Genomic DNA, 15,179 nt, shown 5'->3' with positions numbered 1-15,179 from the left:
TCAAATGAATGAAAGACTTAGATGCTTGGATTTTTAGAGAAAATGATGTACTGCAATGAAAGACAGAGAAGACAAAGTGATTTTAGAGCTTGAAGATGTTTGAAGTGTGTTAAACAGCTCTGAGTTGTGTTGGAAGTTGTATAAACTGGGAGACTGCTGTCAAATCACCTACTGAGCAGAGAGTTCCCATAGGATACAAAGGCTGTTTTGGTGTCAAGCTCATTTTGTACAGATATAATGTACAACAGGAGCAGCATTTTTAGCCTTGAGATTTTCTTCTATTGCAAAATACCTTGCTCCTAGTTGGCTTAATACAATACTTACATGCCTGTTTGTATATTTAAAGTCTTATTGGTGAGAGTGCTCATAAACAAGAACAGAATCAGTCACAAATGACAGGTCTACCAGCTGTAAAGGGGCAAAAGTGCTGCAGTGGTTGAAGTAATTATACCAAAAGGAAAGGAGGCAGTAGCCCTGTGGTGCTCCATCCATGGTGTATCCTACCTCTCGCACAATACGAGCAGGTATTGACTCCAGCCCCCTAAGTCACCCTTATAAATATTGGATAGATGGATGGATGGACGGATGGATGGAAACTTGGAGATCAAGTGGTGTTACTGTATTTCACATCTTCATATTAGCTATCCCTTTCTAAAGTGATTTTAGTATAAGAGATGAGTGTAAAAATCATCCTTAAAAAATGTAAACTTTTTTTTTTTTAAAGCTGAGGTTGAAGTGACTTAGTCAAATCACTCAAATCATCTTTCTATCTTAACATAAAACATGAAGTACAGAAGAAGAATTTTAACATATGAAGGGCTTTATCCAGTAAACAAAAAGCACATTCCTGCTCACGGTCACTAAAGTATTAAAATATTTAATACTGTGTAATGCAATAATTGTATTATTTAAAGTTGAACTGTAGGGTATTGACCTTAATAAAATCTTTGTCTAATTAAAAAACATATGTAAGATTTTTACATTAAAACACAGCAGCAGCTGAAAAGCCATGCTAGCAGTACATGACGGTGCAGTGATTCTCCATAAAAATGATGAACACATTCCCATCTCAGGGCATCAAATACTGATGCTTTGGCAGGCACCCTTTGGCATCTCATAATATTAGATAAGGGCACTAATGGTGACCTTTAATGGCATCCAAACCTGCACTGAACAACAAACATGTAAGTGCTTCCGACTTGGGACAAGAATTATTTTAGGAAACTGTACTTTCAGTTGCTGATCAGTGTGAAGAATACTGAACAAAGTCAGCCTCTGTATGACTCCCAATGAGAAACCACAAGATTAAACTACTAAAAAGCCTGATGAAAAGGCTGATGAATACTGGTATACCATCTTTTGTCAGACCACTCCATAAATTTGAAAGACTGGTGAACAAATTTTCAATAAATTAGAGTGTACTTCATATTTGGTACAAAGTTAAATAAAATGCAAATACTCAGCTAACGTATAAGCCTCAAATGTCTACCTGTGGACAGTATTTTATTAGACATACATGAATAGTTACTTTCTACCACTTTGTGGGACTGTGGTCATATGGGGCTGCAGGAGTGCAAAAGGTGCATTGGGAGAAACACTTATTGATGGCGTAACGCAGGTTTGGACCCAAATACTGAATGTAAAGATGACAAAAGCTGAGAGGTTTTTAAAGAAAAGAGAAGTGAAAACTATGACCTCACTAAGTATGTCTGTTTACTTGAAGACTTTTTATATAAGAGAGGGTAGAGCAATAAAAAAATCCTCCAGCAAAAAGTGGCTTGAAAAGAAGAATTTGTGAAAAATTGAAGATCTGAACATCTCTTAACAAATTTGTGTAAAAGTAGTATCATCCATGCCCACGAGGAACAAATCTGTTATCAAGAATAAAGGCAGTTAAACATTTTATAAAAGAAAGGAATCTCACTAATGCAGTGTGTATTGACTTTTGTTGCATTTGGTTCTTAAATAAGGACCCTTCATTATCATTTTAATAGTCCAACATTTCTGCTTTTCAAATGAATTGGCTTTATATGTCTTGGGCTTTGGCTAAAAACAGATTTTTGTGCATTGGACAGGACGTAATATTTTAACATTTTAGTGATTTTGACCAGAAATGGACTCAGTGTTGCTGTATACAGAAATATATACAAATAATTGCAATATCGCTGTAATATGCAAGCTATGGTGTGAAGACTTGAGGTGGTAGTGGAAAGGGTAGTCCATAGTATAATGAAAAAAAGGCAGATGAATGGAATGGCTTATGGCAAATTTCACAGTTGCACTGCAATATACGCAACAGTGTGTAATCTAAAACGTGTACATTATGTAGAGGTCGGTGAGAGGAGCACAGGTTGCAGAGATGGGTTAGTCTTGTTTTAAAACATGTTTGAAAAGAAAATATAAACCAGTCATTTGGCCTGACTTGTGATTTTTACATTTCTGCTGAAATCCTGTGAGCTACTGATTTGCATGACAACAGAAGTGCATGTTTGCAGCCTCCATGACACTCATAGCATTCAGCACTAAGCTACTGGCACTTCACTTGCATCTCAGTAACAAATTCTGCATTTTGCTCTTTTCATATCAATTGAAAAATGATGGCTTAATTATGATAATTTTTTTTGACTTGCAAATTCCCCCTCTCTATGGAGAATCATAATTAATCCATTACAAACAACACCTGTTATTCAATATGTTGATGAAGACACCTATGAGATAAAACATTACAATGGTGGCAACAGCAGCGCAGTGCATCAGTGCATATGACTTGTACTCTTCAAAGGGACGATTAAGCTTTCCTGATTGATTTCCCTGATGACTCATAATAGCATCAGTGGGCAAACTTCATTCCAGCCTTGAGACCAAGAAGCAGAATGTACATTTTTCATTCCTAAAAAGATTAGAGGATATTTTTGACATTGTGGTTTGAGCCCATACATGCGACTTAATGTCATTATTTTATCTCATAGCATGTATTTGTTTTCCCTAATGACATTAAAGCACTATAGAGCAGCATTTTGGGAAATACGTTCATGAACTTTCAGCAGGATTAGATGAAAAGGCTGATACTATGCCCATGTCTATAAAGCTTTAGTCAGCACCCACTTGGCATCATAGTGAGTAGAAACAAGGAAAAAGAGCAAGCGTGGCTGTGTCCAGAGAAACAATAATTCATCTATTAATGTCCGTAAACCTTTTTAATTAACAAGTTATATGTCATTTGGTTAATCCATACCAAAGCAAAAAATGTGAAAAATGAGAATAATTTAGTGGAAGATAGTTACCTAGATTAGCCTAGGAAGTTACTGTCCTCTAAAATAAAATAAAATAAAATCTTGGCACAATTATCATTTTTATTAATTTTATGCACAGATGAGTAAAGCAAAGTATATCAGTCTAATTAGCATTAACACGTTAGAGATGACCACATGACCACTGACCAGAGTGAATCATAGTAACCTAATATTTTTAAATAATCTCTGATCCAAAGTTACTGTGTGCCTTCATTCCAGCTAATAGTTTAGAGGGGTTACTAAACAAAACTGGAAAACTAGAATAATATATATATTTTTTATTTTTTAACTTTCAAAGACAAACAAAAGAATGGGATTTATAGAGAACAGAGACACAACATCTAACAGAGAAAGTGAGACTGCATGTTATCTGTTGATCCTGAAGCATGTTTATGCAGAATTTAGTTAATTAATTACATTAATTTAGGCTTCAGGGTACCAGGCTGCTTTAATCCTGTAAATCCAGTGTTTTATTTTTTGAAACAGAATGTTGGGGTCCTGTTGTGTGCACAGAGCAACAACTAACCCATTATCAACCTGCGTTGACGTAACCAGATAAAAACAAAAGCTTTGCATAAAGTAGTCATTGATTCTGATTCAAAGGACGGACAGAAGAAACAGGATGGACATTTATAGTGTATGACACACAATCGATCTTCAATGTAGAATAAAACATCACAAAATTATCTGCCACTATAACTTTAAGAACCTTCTACATAAATTCAAAACGCTGATAATCAAATTCATTTAAAGGGGAATATAATTGCTAATATGGGAATAATGCCAAGGGCATTACTGATATTCAGCTTGAGGCCATTGTTAGTAAAATGTTTAATTCATTTGGTCAGGGAGAATTTGTGAAAATGAATAACAGCTAGAAAATATTTGAAAAATCACTACTTTCCGCTGCTCTGCGATAACAGGATACTTGCTGCACTAAAAACCATTTCAACAATGCCTGTCTAAACTTTTCCTTTTGATTGAGTTCTATATTTGGGTGGCGAATGGTGAATTCCAAGCCACAAATGCATCCTGATCCTTAGAAAATCATCCCGGATTACTGTCAAAGTCACATTTTCTATCATTTACTGTTCATTTTCAATGGATCGACTCATTGCATTGTCAGACTGACATTCCCCATTATGGCACAGGACAAATTTATCTTTTTTGTTCCTGTACGAGGAGACAGACGAGCATGTTCACTCAGGATTTGAATCTAAATATAATAAGAAGTCTGTGGGACATTTGAAAAGTTGAGACACCGTCTTCCTCCCCATAATGCTGTTATCAGTATTGGAATTTGTTATATCTTTCACATTAAAAGTGTTATATGTAACATCACTGGCAATATCTAAAATACAGGCAGCATGTTGTTGTTCACAATTCCTCTGTTACTTCATATTATAGCCTTCCGAATAATCTCTTAAAATGACATGTTCCTACTTAGCCAGCCTTTTCAAACAGCTGCTGCCTTATTGTACTGACATTTCCAGGGAATTAGTTATGATGTAGACATGTTTATTGAGACTTATTGTCTGATCTTGTATTATTAAACTTGCTACCTATCTATTCTCAGCATTGACTAGATATTCTACTTTACTGAAGTGCCTTTGCCTTTGACTCAAATTGTAGGAAACAATCAAATGAGAAAAATGCAAAAAAAAAAAATATATATATATATATATATGGAAATATATATGGAAGGTATTCTCAATTTATGTGATCTATAAGGCGTGAAAAACAATATGTATACAAAGCATGAAAACACGATATTAATTTTATAGGGCAAATTAAAGGGGCTATCAGTGGGAACAATCTGCCCTCATCAAGCAGCAAACAGCAAAACATTTCAAGGTAATGCACAGATGGTGCCAACGAATGTTAACTTACAACTGTTCGGCTGTGGCTTAACCTGCTGTTTCTAGCAAAATAAAATCTCAAATCAAACAGCTTGTGAAACACCCTTTAAGTTTGCAGTCAACACTTTCAGAACACCAGAGTCTGTTCTTTTCAACTCTCAAAAACATAAAGTCAAAAGCAAAAGAAGTGTAAATGGGGAGACAGTGGAGAATGTGTTGTCTTGTTAACAAGGTCCATCATGTGGGGAGAAACTTTCAGACTGTGTTCTCATTTACAGCTGATTTACTGAAAACCAGAAGGGAGGTTTATTGTGAGATTGAGAAAGGTCAGGAGTAATTTTTGACTAATGTTGTTTTTATCTTTGGCTTGCTGTCTTCCTGATTAATTATGTCCAAGATGAGAGACTGAGGATGCTTGCTGTGGCCTGGTGTGGGTGTGCAAGGCGGTGACACACTGAGTTTAAAAAGCTTGGATAGAAAGAGAAACATGTTTGGTTAAAAAAATGTAAATAACCCCTATGTATTTGATGTACTGAGCTGCTGAAAACTGACAAATACAGCCGGTGGGTTTGATTTTATCTGCAGTATAGGTAAAAAGTTCAATGTTTTACACTGGGAGGAAACAGACTAATACAAAGTTGTTTCAGAAAGGTGAACTACTGTATGATGCACAAAATACAGTCCAGTACATTTAGTTTCTGATACTGAATATTTCACTGCAGCAAGAACCATCCTCACATTACTGTACCCCATCATATTTTACCATTATACACATCCAAATGTATTCTGTTCACTTATGTGCTTTATAGTTTCAGTGTTACAAAAATTCATTTTTTTTAAATCATAAAGGGGCATGTCACTCATTAAGTTTATGTTTTTTGTACTTACATTAAAAAATTTCACATGGCTGTTAAAATCTGATGTAGGGGAACAAACAATTTTAAAAAAGCAACACAGCAATTATGTCAGCAGCCTGGAGTATGGGCCAGGACAACACAGACCAGTCCAAATGTACTACCACCATGTCATATAATCGAGCAAATACAGATCTGAAAGATGCTCTTTTATTATACCACTTAAAAAATTGTAAAAAATTATTCAAAAATCATGCTGAAAATCAAAGTGGAGAATTGAAATCATAGGCTCATTCAAGCTGTGTTAGTTTCAACTGTGGCTCGGAAGTGTGTATGGCACCTGCATGCCGATATTATCTCCCAACATCTGGACATGCTCCTGGTGAATCCTGGGGGATTGTGTCTGCAGGCAGTCTCCTCTCAGACCTGGATCAGGGCATCAGGGAGCTAATGGACAGTCTGTGCTGGTACTTGGTGCATTGGATGTACGGAGACATAATGTCCCATAGGTGCTAACTTGAATTCAGGTCAGAGGAATGTGAGGATCAGTCAGTGGCATCAATGTCTTCATCATCCTGAAGCTGCTTACACACTCTGGCCCCATGAGGCCAACAGTCACACTGCCCTGTACCAAGAGGAACCCAGGGCCCACTGCACCAGTGTAAGGTCTGACAGTCACTCAGGATCTCGACCCATTGTTTCAGAGCAGTCAGAGTACTGTTGGCTATGACATGGAGGCGTGTGCAGCCCTCTAAGGATATGCCTCCATAGACCAGCCCTCATGGCACCTTCATGGAGTGTTTTTCTGACAGTTTGGTCAGAGTCATGCATACCAGTTGTTGTCTTTCTACGGCCCTGTCCAGCTCTCCTGGTGTAACAGCCAGTTTCCTGGTATCTCCTCCATGGTCTTCAGACTTTGTATCTTGGAAAAACCCACTAATAGACAATAACTCCATGGAAGATCTGCCAACTTCAGTCCAAAACAACACACTAGATTAAGACTTGTCTTGGTTATCTCTCAACATCCTACAGTTATGACTCCACTCATCTTCTTTGCCTGAAAACAAAAACTACAAGTACATATTTCCATTCACATCCATATGTGACAGGGGGGTGGATGGGAAGAGGCAAAAACATCGATAGACTGGGGGAGGCTGAGCCTTGTCCAGCACTGGGTGGATCAGTTATGGGTGAATGTAGTGCAGGCCCTGGGGCTCATGTCTCTCTTTCATCTCCCTGCCTCCCTTCTCCCTGGTCCTTCATACTCTGAGCTGGTTGTACATCGCATGCCTCGCTTTGCACGCCAGTTGAGACACATAAATAATGAAAACATCAACAACAAAAAGTACAAAAAAAAAAAACCTGAAACCAAAACAAACAAACATACATTATTATTATTATTGCTGTTGTTGTTGTGTGATCGGCTCTAGCCCACCTCCTGGAAGATAAATGGCAAATAAAGATGGATGGATCCTTTCTTTCTTTTAATCTTAATAAAATATTTTAAAAGTTGCAGATGTGACAAAATTGAAGATTAATCCAGTGTTAAAATGTCTATAGTCCTATTGAGTTTGTGTCCGGATGATTAGGAACTCTCCATCTAAGCGCTAGAGTGGCCATGCAATGTTAGCTGGTGTTAAAACATTAGTAATGCAGCCGGGTCATAGCTGAATGAAAGCTATTTAAACCATATACATAATTAAATGTATTTTAAAATCAATTCTCTAAATGTTTGACTACAAGTTTGAAGAGCAGCTTGAATGATTTTAAATCTGTAATTTCTAAAATTTTCAACCATCACATCTCTGCCCTTTGTGTAATTGCAGCATTTCATTATTATTAATTATATTCATATTAATGATATTAATTATTTTCCCAGTTACACATCCAGCAGAAGGCGTCAAAGACAAACTCCCCTCAAAATGGAATAGCTGACTGCAGTCTTACTGACTGATATTGCACTGGATCGATGAGCCTGTCACCCTGTCAGAAAGACTTAACCCAGCAGAGGAACCGTAGCATTGTCATTATTCTTTTGATCTCTAAATATAGCTTTATTCAGACAAGAATTGACTGTTAAATCAAGAGCTTTTCTATGTTGCACAGCTCAATTTATCACCACACTCTGATATTACATTACTGCTGTCACTGCACCAAACAACTGTACTGTAGACATTGTGAGACATTTTTCCAGCTGCTCACTCCTCATCTGAGTGTGACAGGTGATGTTTTATAATATATAGTTGTATATTTTGATCCTGATGGCATCCCGCTGAGCTGCAACCACTGCTTCATACATAGGGTGAGGCGAAAGAATGCCACTCTCTGTAGGTATATGCTCTCCATATCAATATCCATAAATATACCAAACATTCAGTAGGACAATGTGCCTCCTTGCTGTAGACCAAACTCTATTTTCAATGAACAAGAATGCAGACATACATAGTATCTGTGACTCTCTGTCACAGCTGTATTCATGTTCATAAATCTAAGGCAGCAGTTTCCAAGGAATCGTGTGAAACCCTTGGGGAACGGAAACTTTTTAAGACCATAAAATAAACCAAGCCATGATAAAAAATCTCTTTGGATGTTTGGGTCAGGGTGAAAATTCTTCCCTTACAATGTCATATAGAGATATTTTCTAAGGTTTTGTGGCTCATTTTGGGGGACTAAACAGCAAAATTGTATGTTGTGTTATCTTCTAAGGAGTGGCACCATTGGAAGTTGTGTATTTGGTCTCATGTATTATGTATTTTAAAGTATCCCCATTCAGGGCCACACAATACGAGGGGAGAGAATAGAAATTTACACAAATCCTCTCAGCACCTGATTTACCGTTGCTGTGGCAGGAGGAACTGTGGCTGATATTTAACATCAGGAGAAAGCAGGTTTAAAATTTGCATGCTGCTGTCAGCGTGACAGCTGTATTTCATTTGAGATGTTGGTGTTAGGAATGTATTTGAGGAAAGAGAAGATGTTTATTCAGCGCATCACGCTGTTTGGGACACCGGAGGAGAATGTGAGAGACTTTGCTGATTTTGAGGTCAAACCATTTATAAATGACATAAATAAATGAAAAATGATTTGGGTTGCAGAGGACATGTGATTGCAGTCGCAGTAATATGTTTATGGCACTTTCTTCTTAAACTTCAGTAGCAGTAAACTTAAGCTTTCTTCTACGCTCCGTGCACAATACAGGTGTGAGTGTGTTCAAATGAACACTGTTGTGGCTCTGCTCACTGTATTTTGAGACAAGTTTAGTAAATATCTTACCATTTCCAGACAGGCAATGTGATCTTTGGATTTTATGAAATTTGAGCTGTGGGTTTGTTTTTAAAAGACAAAGGCCACCACCCAGGCCTTTGAGTCCAGCATCACGTTTCCTGAAATCTCAGTGTCATTTGAAAGACGTATCAACCATGACATGTTGATATCCAGAGCCCTCATTACTTCAGCACCGATCTTATCCACCTCTAGCACCTTGCCACTGTTAAGACGTCTCTAGTGAGCTCTGCCATTGAGATGAAAAGGGACTTTTGCAAATACTTAAAAGTCTCGGTTACTATTGAGTTTTGGATCTGGTAAAAATAGATGTTCTAACTTCGGACAATATTCCCAGCCATTCATCAGTATTTACTAACACATACTGACAGATACATGAACAACTAGAGTCTTTCAATCATGGAGTGATTACGAGGCAATGGGCACCTACAGTCTTGTAGTCTGGGTTTTCTTGTGGTTGGTTTGTGTCTGTTTTATGTAAATTTTTACTGACTGTACAGCTGACTTTATGTAGTAATTTTTCATTTATTTTACTTGTTTCATGTTTCATTTAGTTGTTTTGTACGGTGGCCGACAAGGGCAAACCGCCACAATGGCCAAAAACGCACGCAAGAAAGAAAACACACACAAGGGGGTCGACGTTTGCCCTTCTCAGCCACCATAGTTTTGCATACGTCTAGAGTTGTTTCCAGTTTCTTTTTAGTCATTTTGTATAGGTTTACAACGTTTTCTCATTTTGTAGTCACTTGTTTAAATTTTCACCAAAAATGTTAATAGTCCTTCAATGGTTCTTTTGTCTAGGGCCCCCCTGAGCTCTTAGGCCCCTGGCTACTTCGTATGAACTAATGAGTGCAGACTGTCCATACTGCTATGGTCACAAGTTACTATTTATTATTTTTTATTTGTTTCCTATGCTTAAAATGGTGTGCCTTACCTAATAAGCCAAATAAATGGCAAATTCAATGAAGGAAAAGAGAAATATGGATATGCGCCTGCAGATCAAAGAGCAGTTTTTCATTAAGGCTTAGCTAGGAAAAGATAAACCTTATTCCTCAAGTATTTTTTGTTTAATGTCTGTCTGCATCTATTTGTTAAGCTAAATGAACTGAAACCGTGTTGAGTGCAGTTCATAAGAGAAGAGGACCAGAGTGGACTGGCTTCAGTTACACAATGAGAGCTGAGCTCACTGACATTTCAAGTAAAGCCTGCTTTTTTTTCTTGTGTATTTCTGAAGTATTTTATAGCCTTTCATCCATAGGGCTTAGTGGTGAATACATTTAGACCAATATCATGAGCTTGTTCTTGTGTTGCCTCCATTATACATACAAACATTTTCCAGCTCTGAGCAGCTAGTCAGAACAGTATGTGCCCAATAACTCCTTCAAAGTTGAGGTTTCTGAACAAATCAAACAAAATACACAAGTCCATACAGTACATAGAGGATGTGCACCTTCACATGTAAGAGATGTGTCACAGCTTTCAATTACTCATTCACAGCAATGAAAGATGTCTCCTCTACTGTGGTGGCTCAGTGAAAAACCATGTGGCAAGGGATGTAGATGACCAGGACCAGGTAATTGCTCTGGTAGAACAGCACCAAATTGGAAGGAGTCTTGGAGGCTGGAGCCATGTTGATTGAGAAGCAGCAGTGATGGTAAAAAGGGGCAGACTTCCTCCGCGGGAGAACAGATAAAGAGGACACAGACAAAAAGACTAGGGAGACCCAGGCATCTATTAGAGGTGTGTGTGTCTGTGTGTGTGTGTGTGTGTGTCTGTTTGGGTGTTTTGGCTTCTAGTGAGGACACATAAGTAAGCAAGGGAGTCAGAAAAGTGCAAGTTTTCCTCAGTAATGAGCTGAATGAGTGTAACATTGTGTGGCGGTACGACTAGTATGGCCACAGCGTGGGAGGCTCCTTCCACCTCACCTTAGGGCCTGCCATTGCTTTATCAAAGCTTAATGATCCTGCATGCACTGTAACAAACATAGGAGTATATTAGCAACCCTGTGCATTCATACAATGCATCATTATAATGAATATGCTTCACAGGCCAATATACAGTATTTTGACAGTGTGGTAAATCTACCGTGAGGTGAGCTACAAGTCAAGAAAAAGTAAATGTTGATCTAGTTTACCATCAGTCTCAGTACTTAAAGATCATTTCCATTGAGAGTTGGCTGAATGTAATTAGTATCATTTGCATTTGAAGTACTGGAAAGTGTTTTTAATATAAGTTGAAGAAGCTAATTTACAAGTGCACAGAGAGTGATCAGGTGCCAAAGGGACTAGTAATAATCACAAAATCCCAGAATAACAACTATTTCTCTCGTACTGGCCAGCTGTGGGGAACTTCTTTTTGGCTCTAGCACTTAGTGAGTAGTAAGAGATATTTCAACTACCACTACAGTGTGGCAGCAGTGTAACTACTAAGATTTTTTACTTTTTTTCCAGATAAACTGGAATATAATAAGAGGTTATTTTAGAGCTCCATTTTCCAGAATACCCAAAGATAATAAAAAAGAAAGCACCTCCTTTGCACAGCCATGAGGCTCAGCATTCAACCACCAGTTTTACGCTCACTGGGTCTCCATTGGGGGACAAGAGAAGTCAGCACACAACCCAGCATGAGCAGGGATTTTTCTGTCTTTTGTTCCCCATAGTTTACCTCTCTGGTGTGTTGCCTTAGAGCTGTACAGTATACAAGTCTCTCTTGGTACAAAATTAAAAGAAAATCAGATTTTTTTTTTAATGCATTTGTATAAAATATTGTCAGTATTTTCAGATAATTAATGTAATATCCATTTTAATCACAGATTCTCTATAATAAAGACTCAGCTCTATTCCAGCTTTACAAATTACATGTAAGGGCGCACAGATGTCAGAAGTTGTATGAAGCATGTTAGCCAGGCTGTTTTCTTTATCAGTGCAGAGTACTGTACTCTTCAGCTTGCTCCCAGCAACATACCTCCCCAGACTCTAAGATAAAACATGGGGTCTGTCACACAGACTTGTGCTGAGGCCCGGCAGGGGAGCCCTAATGATTGCAATAAAAAACAAATGCAAATGATTACCTTGGGGTTCCCTCTTGTGTGGAATCTGTCGCTCAGCCTCTGGCTGTCAGGATGGATCACTGCCATCATCTATGGACATGCAAGTGTGTTAGGAAAATAAACACCAACTGGGCCAACGCAGGCAGCAACAATGCAATAACAGTAATACTATTATCTGTCACATTGTAGCTTGGCAAGCTAAGACCATTTTTGGGGAAGAATGATGGTCATGGATGAGGAGAACCACACTGTGTTCAAATTAGCTCGTGTTCATTTCATTTGCATCTTTTGATATTGTACAATTTTACAGTGTTACAAGTAGAAATGATTTACATACTTTGTGTGAATTCATAACACTTCTTATTGTGTTACATTGTCATTGTCCTTTGGAAAACATGTTTGTCCATAGAAACCTTCAAAAAGCTAAGAAACAGCTCTGTTTTAAGTTTTAATATGCAGAGAGTAAGCAATTCCGAAACACTTTATTTTTATTGTTTGCTATTTTATACCGTGGCTCAACTCTACCACTGTAACAGCTATAGTTTCAGGCACATTTTCAGATTAAGATTTTATATATAAAGCATGTGATCCATTTATAAAATATTATTACCCAGTAAAGTACCCAACAGAAGCCTATATGAAGTAGCTATAATTAGCTCCACTCTGACTTCCCCAATCACCTGCTAATGTGGTCTCTCTCCCTTTATTAACTACGTCACCTTAAATGCATGAGTGGAGCAGTTGCTTTGCATGTCAAATACTAATGCGGTGGGTTAACGCTGCCTATTAAAAGTCCTGTTACCAATGAAATGTGAAAGGTACTTGACAAAGTATCAATATTTGACTCCCTTGGAATGAGAACGGTTTGGCATGATATAACGCATAATAGGAATCTTGAATGGTAAACCTTTGCCAATTTTTAGTTTATGGTTATCTTTGTGATTATTTGTGGTTTTCTACCTGTTTTTAATCTTTAGTTTTTACTTCTGAATTGCAAATCACCTTGCAGTTTAGAGTGCATTGATTTTACCTTGTCTTTTGTATTAATGGTGGTAGTTTTATAATTAGTATCTTGTATTGAATGCCTGTACTGTTGAACTATGAGTTCACCAAAGCAAGTTCCTATAACATTTGTTGTAATGGTAGTAAAATGAATTAAACTGTGTATACAATAGAACACTGTTATGGGCCATTCTGATAATGAGACCTTTTACTTTTGATACTCTAATTGCATTTGGTTTTATTATGGAAAGAAACTGTGTGAAATGTGACAATGAATCTTCAAATTGCTTTTGTCAGATTAAACTTTAGTAATGCCAAACACACACTATAGATTACTAGCTTTTCTTTGTTTTAAACATTTCATTCCCAGGTCATACAAAGAAACAAATGCATCCTCTTCCATCTACTTTGTCAACTTGAGAATCATAAGCAGTTATGTGTTTTGTTTTTTTGTTTTTTTCACTGCAGGCAGAGAAAATGGAAATTAGTCCCGTGCCTGCTGTTGAATGGCCAGAGTTCAATTTGAAAATGTTTTGGCTCTAGTAGGTCATAACTAAAAAGTTGAGTCAACACAAAATGAGAGCCTCATATAAAAGGATTTTATGAATTATTTTCTTTCTTTCGATTTAGAGGACTAGAGAGGTCAAACCAAACAAGAGCACAGATGTACAGAAAGGTATTTCACTCTGTAATCATAAAAAGTCATGGCTTCTCTTAAATTAGGCCTCTGGGGCCGGATGTTCCTTGTGAAATCTCCTTCACTGGTTCTTAGTGAATGGATCAGCAATGTGATGTTTGACTCCGGGATATAATCTGACTTCAGCCTACCATCAACAGGTGAATTCAGACTTGTGGTTATAGCGATGCAAGATTAGTTCAGGGAAGGGTGAGGAAGAGCTTTGCTGCAGACAGATGGATCATGCATTGTGTCTTGTACGCATTCTAAAGTCTAAGCCAAGAAAGATGTGTATCTTTGATAGTATTTGTCTCAAAATAGACAGTTTTACAGTGAAATAACACTCAACATACTTAAATAACTTTCAGAGTCTCGGCATATGAAGATTCAAGGTCAAAAGGAGCGTTCACTGATGTTTGTACAAACCTATAAAATATAAAATAGTAAGATTACATGCTTGAGATCACATTACAGCAATGACATACAAACATATCTCTAGCCATATTGCTGTAGCTGGAAATACCAGCTTTTCTGTCTGAGCTATTTTTATGGTGTGTTGTAGTTATTTGGTTGTTTGGGTCCTTCAGGGCTCAAGGTACCTATCGGTCAAAACAATCTAAACAACAATTTTATGATTGATTTGTCATGCAGTTATATAAGAGGATGATATAAAGTACACTCAGTGTGTCCTGGAAGATCTGAAAAACAGATTATATTGGAAATAATGATAATTCATTGAAAGTGAAAACAACATAAGGGGGATTTATTTTAGATCATTTTGCTAAAGAGGTCTTTATAATCAAGAATTTTCACCAGAAGAAAATTTTTAATATTAGATATTTCTTTTTTGAGTGTGATCTTTCTTGCACAAACTGAATTCAAAGAAAAGATATTCAACTTCACATACCTCCCTTTATATTTTGAGAATATACTCAGCATTATAAATTATAGTAAATGAGTAGAATATCCACAGTGAAAATGCAAAGAATTACAATGAAACATAATGTCATTAGGGCTGTTCTCCAAGTTTTAGGTGGACTTAACTGTCAGCTGAAATGACTTTTCTAATGAACTAAATTTGAATAATGTATTCGCAGACAGATTTGGAACACTGCTATGGTAATGATTAGGATATATGACTAAAGACCAGATGCGGCAAACCAC

At 37.2% G+C, this 15,179-nt stretch overlaps 1 long non-coding RNA gene across 1 annotated transcript in view; it reads right to left on the bottom strand.

Annotated features, from left to right (window-relative positions):
- LOC113121352 (uncharacterized) overlaps positions 1-15,179 on the bottom strand; it is a 91,300-nt gene that overhangs the window by 24,203 nt on the left and 51,918 nt on the right. The window contains exon 2 of the long non-coding RNA XR_003294706.1: positions 12,359-12,427. This is a non-coding gene — a long non-coding RNA (uncharacterized LOC113121352). The remainder of the gene's footprint in view (positions 1-12,358; positions 12,428-15,179) is intronic.

This window comes from Mastacembelus armatus, chromosome 20, assembly GCF_900324485.2.
Source record: "Mastacembelus armatus chromosome 20, fMasArm1.2, whole genome shotgun sequence".
Lineage (NCBI taxonomy): Eukaryota > Metazoa > Chordata > Actinopteri > Synbranchiformes > Mastacembelidae > Mastacembelus > Mastacembelus armatus.
This window is presented reverse-complemented; position numbering and strand designations above follow the sequence as displayed.